The sequence below is a fragment of the Gekko japonicus genome, unplaced genomic scaffold, assembly GCF_001447785.1.
Source record: "Gekko japonicus isolate JY-2015 unplaced genomic scaffold, Gekko_japonicus_V1.1 scaffold967, whole genome shotgun sequence".
NCBI classification, from domain to species: domain Eukaryota; kingdom Metazoa; phylum Chordata; class Lepidosauria; order Squamata; family Gekkonidae; genus Gekko; species Gekko japonicus.
This window is the reverse complement of record NW_015162508.1, coordinates 464,843-471,166: the sequence shown is the minus strand read 5'-3', so window position 1 is coordinate 471,166 and position 6,324 is coordinate 464,843.

Below are 6,324 nucleotides of genomic sequence, written 5' to 3'. Positions count from 1 at the left end.
TCTTTGTAGTGCATGTTATTATTCATTAAATGGGAGAGGATATTTTCCCTCTAATAGGGTGATAAAATAAAACACTTCTATTTGGGGGCTTGAATTACACCGTCACAGACATCACAAAAGTAATTGCCATCAGGTAGCTGTGCCGCCGAGGGTCTAGAGTGATTAACAATGCACGGCGAGCGCACTTTTGTCTTTTAAGTTGGGCTTCTTCCATAAACCATCACGAGGAGATCTTTAAACAAGTTATTAAGGTCAGGGCTGTTTTGAAGAATGTTCGTACATTTCCTGATAATAGCCTCGATTCCACCCAGCAGTTATTTATCCTGCTGACACGGCTAATAGAAAATTATTTGTATTTTTGATGCAGGGCATTCCAATAAGAGCTCCCTAACTCCCCGTTTTCATTCCAGGCTTCAGAGAGAGCTGCACTTAGGAGACATTAACCTCGCTGAACGAAACTTTTTTTTCCCCCTTGCAAGCCGGTGGAGACCTTCCCCCCCCCCATAAAAGGGGTTTTTTAACACCTGATATGGTCTCGTTCATAGCTGGGTATGTCACAAAGCGCTAGGCTGAGGATTCTTTTCTTGTCTCCAGCCTGGCTAATAGTCACTCCCTGAGAGCGTGTGATCTTTGCTTTATGGCCGATGGGGCTCCCCTCTGGCAATCTACCAGTGGAATAGATAGGCTGGGCCTTCACCGTTTCTCCTCAGTGAGGATGTGTGAGGGAGATGGGAGTGGAGAGGAAGTTATTATTATTATTATTAGAAGAAGAAGAGATTGGATTTATACCCCGCCCTTCACTACCCAAAGGAATCTCAGAGCAGCTTACAAACTCCTTTCCCTTCCCTTCCCCTCCCCACAACAGACACCCTGTGAGGTGGGTGGGGCTGAGAGAGCTCTGACAGAAACTGCTCTTTTTCAAGAACAGCTGTGCCAGAACTATGGCTTGCCCAAGGTCATCCAGCAGGTGCAAGTGGAGGAGTGGGGAATCAAACCTGGTTCTCCCAGATTAGAGTCCACGCACTTAACCACTACACCAAACTGCAGTGTTTATTTTATTTATTTATTTTCTTCAACTTATATCCCTCCCCACATAGCAGGCTCAGGGTGGGTTATATCAGATTTGATAAAAAATACAATATAGAATAATTAAGACACCAATGAAATACAACAACATCCTTCATCCGGTGCAGTTGTCATTAAAATTAAGGCCTCACAGATGCCATCTCTGGTGTGCAGTTGTGACCCACTGAGGGGAAGCCCAGTAAGGAAAGTGGGATGTCCATCACCCTAGTTGAAAAACCTGGTGGAAGAGCTCCAGCTTGCAGACCCTGCTGAACTGTAAAAAGTCCCACGGGGCCCTGATCCTGTATGGGAACCCACTCTACCAGGTAGGGGCCAGGGTGTCAGGGTCGTTAGTCAGGTCACACCACACAGGGCTTCATAAGAAGATAACTGTTTATTGATGGATCCAGTACTAACGATCACGTATACAGCTTGTGTCAGGAATAGCTGTCAGTATAAGGGCCTCTGACTTATAGTTTTTTTTTAAAATCTCCTGAAAGCAGCGTAGCTTTATTTATTTTTGTTACACCTACAAACTAACAGAAAAAGAAAGGGGGAGGGAAAAAGTACCCCAGGATAAAAGGACAGTAAATTAAACCCACACTATAACTAAAAACCCAAGAGGGAAGATCCTTAACAGTTAGTATTCAGTTAGTATTAAATCTTATAACTTTTCGTTTAAACCAATGAGTTAAAGAATTAGTCAGTCCATGTTAGTATCAATCCAGCTTCTCAAGTGTGCATCGAGTCTCTTTCATCATCTTTGTCATTTGCGAGCTTTTATTTTATAAGGAGTTACTTTGGTCCTCTGTGTCGCAAGTCATATGTCTCTCTGGCCGAAGCACCTCCTACTGCCCCTTGGTCTTCGTCTGTGTCTTCTACACTGCCTGCTCCGCTGTCTCCTTCCTGCTGTTCCTCTTCCTTCGATCCAAAATGCTGTTTCATCCACTCATCCGCTTTTAAAACCGAGTCGATTTTCTCCCTTTTATCTCTGCATTTAAACACGACACCCTCAGGAAAATTCCAATTCCAAGAATACGGAATCTGATTGATCTGCAGGATTGAAATCAAGTCTTTGTACGCTTTTCTTTTCTGACGAACCTCAAACGAGATGTCCTTTAGGACCCTGACGACTATTGCTCCCAGCTTCAGAGGACTTGCTGCTGTCGCTTTAAGGATATCATCCCTAGTCTGTCTTTGGAGAAACTTGACAACAATTTCACCCGGCAGGTTGTTCTGCTTTAGCTTCCCAGTTGTGCCCGCCCTCAGGCCTCCCTCAGCGGCTTCTGCTTCACTGCTCTCCGGGATAGAGCTCCGAGGTGCCCGACCGAGGGGCCATGCTCTGCTGGCATGGCCGCATCTCCTTGGATTGGCACTGGTCGTTTCTCCCGGGTCTTCCCGTGGCGAGGCTCTGCGCTGTGGCCCCATCAGTCATCATGGTGTCATCGCTGCCTTGCTCCTCTGCTGTTCCCTGGGTGAGTGGCCAGGTCAGGGCATCCCTGGGTGGTGGGGTTCTTGTCCCGAGGCTGCTGGACTGGGACAAGGGGAAGCGAGGCTATTTTCTCCGGAGGAATTTGACACATAGTTGCGAGATCAGACAGCCCTTTGAAGCTTAGCCCATCATTGTGTGATCAGATGTAACTGCGGGTGAGTCAGGGTTGTTTTATTCCCCCCCCCATTTGTTTCCTTTGCACATAATTGAGGATCCACACCTCCACTCTGAGGGGCCCCTAAGGAGAATGTGATGATGTGCATACTGTGAAGGTAGGGGAAAAACAATGGCACAGAGTTGGGATGGACTGATCAAACCATCCAGATGGCATGAGAGCATGCTTGAACAGACAGGGGAAAGTCCGTCTGTGGCCTGTAGCAACCCATTTACTACCAGACTTTCCCCGGTGTCTTTTAACTCCGCTTCCATGGCAGAACAGCATGGGTTGCTGATCACTGCAGGACACTTCCCAGATGTTGCTGTCTGATCGCTCCCTTTAGATCCATCAGGCATTCGCACCTATTTTGGATGTAAAAGTGCATGTGATCGCAGCCTGAGATTTTCAGGGCATGAGTTTCTGAGAGTCATCATTCCCTTTGTCAAATGCTGATCTGACAAAGGAAGCTTTGACTCTTGAATGCTCAGATCCCAAATTTCTAGTTGGTCTTGAAGGTGCTGCTGGACCTGAATCGAGCTGTTCCCCTGCAGATTGATACAGCTGCCTTTTGAAACTAGGCATGGGAACAGTGAGGTATAGCCATGTCTATCTTGGATACAACTGTGGTCTTACTAAAACCTTCATATAGTCGATGTCACATATCAATGGGATCACTGGCACATACAACACCAAAGGCTACAAGTATGCCACACTGGCTAGGATTGTAGGTGCAGCCACCATCACTTGGTTTGCATGATACTGAAAATGTGGAACACTAAATGGGTAGGTTTTTTAAAACATACATGGCATCAGTTTTGTACCAAACCCCAAGGGCAGGGGACAAAAGAGTTTGGGGTGGATGTGGGTGGGTAGAGCAAAGGTCACAAGCAGGGTGATGACTGGAAAAAAGAGAGAAAGACAATCTTTGAAAGTGAAAGTGAAGACTGTTTGTGAAGCTGTCCTGTATCAAGCCAAACTAGCATAGCTTTGTCTACTGGCTAGTAGTAGCTCTCCAATGTCTTTGCCTGCTATTTTTTTTACTACAAACTACATAGGGAAGGGACATAAGGGATACTAATACTAGTAAAACAAGAGATATAGCAAGGATCATGTTACATGTAAGTTACCTATTAGTCCTTCCTCCTATTATTAGAATAAAGCATATAATAGAATAATACTGAGTATCTTATATCACTGAAGCTAAGTCAAGCCCATTTAGCCTTACTGAGTACATCATAGTATCTTAAAACACAAATAGACTTTCAGATTAATTACAATAATTATTTCCTGTGCATAGTTTTATCAAATCTCAGTTGGACTTTAAGAGTTTTAGGAGCTTCTTCTCCTTTTTCAGAATCAGACTCTTCTGTAGAACTGCCAAAAATACTTTCACTGGCTTCTGAGTCATGATCGCTCTTTTCTTCTGCTTGTGCATTGTCCTCTGCTTTCTTTTTGACTTTAGACGTTGATTGTTGTTGGTCCAGGAACAGTTTTGCTTTTTTGGCAGAGTCACTCTTTTCTTTCTTTCCATTATAGTTGAAGATAAGTCCTTCTGGGAATATCCATCTGAAGGGAATGGAGTTCTTATGTAGAAAAGAAGTTAAATTTTTATATTGTCGTCTCTTCTTGCGTATTTCAAATAGAATGTCTTTTAAGATCTTTGCCTCTTTGCCTTTGGTTTTCAGTGATTTACCATTTGACACTTTTAAAATTGCATCTTTGGTTGATCTTTTGGAGAATTTAACAAATATTTCACCGGGCAGTTTATTATTTTTTTATAAAATTCGGATAGGTTCAATAAACCATATCCATATCGCTTTGTAGTGAATCTGCCAGTGCTTTGCTCAATACTTCTTTTAAATTCTCCCCTTGTTGTTTTGGGATACCCTGGAATCATAGAATGTGAAGTGATGTCTAAATTTGTAGCTGTAATAATTGCTTTTTATCGGAGATCTGCTCTTTCTCCACTATCTCCAATAGCTACTTATTAACATTTGCTTATCATCAACTTTTTTCAATGCTCTATTAGTTTCATCTGTCTTCTTCACTGTATCCATCATTTGTTTCTGGAGACAGTATAGTTCATTATTGATATTAGTCATCTGGTCCAGCAGAGGGCACAACGCCATGGCCATCATGTTTGAGAAGTCAGTGACTGCTTCCGGTTTAAGAGCTGAGGTCACTGAACGAGCATTTCCTGGAGAAGGTCTTATCTTTTTCACCATTTTGTCCCCTCTTGTCGACATTATTTACATAAGAAAAAGTCCGTTTCAGTAATCTGTAAGTCTGTCTATTTTATTCCGCTTTGAACTATTTTGCACCCCATTCAGCTATGTTGCAGCTTTTACAGTTTGAACCATCTCTTGGCTCCAAGCTATTGCTTAAAAAACACTTTTCTTTTCAAGGGGGGACTCCCCTGCTCCTCCCCTCCCTCTGTGACAATTTGGGGCTTGTGATCGGTTCTCCACTTTGGCGCTTAGTTAGCTCATCAGGGTTTCACTTTAAACTCACAGTTTATTCCAATTATTTTCTTCCGATGTAGGAAGGGCTCTGAATCGGAAGGTCATTTGTTCACCTCATCCGGCATGTGCTCCTAAACTCCATGATGGTCTTGTGGCAGGAGGACCTATCGGAGTAAAGGGGGGGGCTCAATTCCTCGGCTGTTGCCTTGGAAGAGGCACCCCTTGGCACCCCAGGCTGTGAGCCCCATGCAGGGGCTCTGGGGGGCTTAGAAACATGAGACCCCTCCCATCTGCCACAATTTTGGGTCACTCACATCAGAGCACGATGGAGCACACCCATCCAGCAAATTGCCAAAACCGGAAACCTGTCTTTGCCTGCTATTTGAGTGCCTTGGAGATGCTCCAGTTGTCTTCTTATAGCTCACAGCAGCATGAGAGCAGAGAGATTTGACCACTGTCTAGTAAACCTCAAGAATCAAAATTGCAAAAGACTATAGTCCAAGACTATAAACTCTTGGACACAGTAGTCTGCTTAGATTCTTGAGTCATTGAAAATTATCTTGGCACTCACACACACTTTTATCATTCATTCATTTCAATTTTTAGGCTGTCCTTTTCTGCAAGCAGGGCTCAGGGCAAATCACAAAGGGCTGAGTCGGATGACAACGGAGGCGGAACCAGAAGGTGCGGCAACGTGGAAGCGCAGGCGCAGCGGAGCCAAATGTGGACATAGCTGAAGCCGGAACAGACACGGGACCACGCACTAAGAACGGACCGCCAAAAAAAAAGCCACCACGATCCATCTCTGACACCAGATGGAAGTGCCGACCTGGAGACCGCCAGGAAGACCTCATAAGAAGACCTCGCAAGAAAGGAGCCGAGCCAGAGAAACTGCAATGCCCACCACCAGGGTGCCGGTAGGCAGCCCCTCCCCCCCACTATGTGGCCGTAGTTAGGGATAGCAACATTAGAAACCTCTGTAAACCGCCCATAGACCCTCCGGGGTCAGGGCGGTATAGAAATCGAAGCTATAAATAAATAAATAAACAGGGGAAAACATACAATAAATAATTTAGATTAAAATCCTATGGTAAAATGCATAATACATCAACAATAAATAATCCAGTCCAAGATGGCAGGGTTTTTTT